This window comes from Triticum aestivum, chromosome 4B (assembly GCF_018294505.1).
Source record: "Triticum aestivum cultivar Chinese Spring chromosome 4B, IWGSC CS RefSeq v2.1, whole genome shotgun sequence".
NCBI lineage: Eukaryota > Viridiplantae > Streptophyta > Magnoliopsida > Poales > Poaceae > Triticum > Triticum aestivum.
In genome coordinates this window covers 450,935,783-450,936,089 of record NC_057804.1, presented here as the reverse complement: position 1 = coordinate 450,936,089, position 307 = coordinate 450,935,783, and positions in this window count along the sequence as shown.

The window sequence follows — 307 nt, the reverse complement described above, 5'->3', positions numbered from 1 at the left end:
AGGAGGAAGGGGGCAGAGGCCGCCCCCATCGCGCAGCCGCACACCACCCGCAGAAAAAGGCTTTTGCGTCGTCCGGACGACGGGAAGAACCCCTGAAAATTTCCCAATTCCCATCCCATACCCCCTTTCCTTTTCCCACTCTACACCCAGGCGCACGCGCCCGCCCTCCCTCCCTCCCTCAGCCTCATCCCAACCCCACCCCCCACCCCCGTTGAAATCCGCGGCGGGACAGATCGGGGCGCAGATCGGGGGCCGGCTCCCGGCGATGGGCGGCGACGAGCGGCACCTGGGGAGGACCATGAGCTTC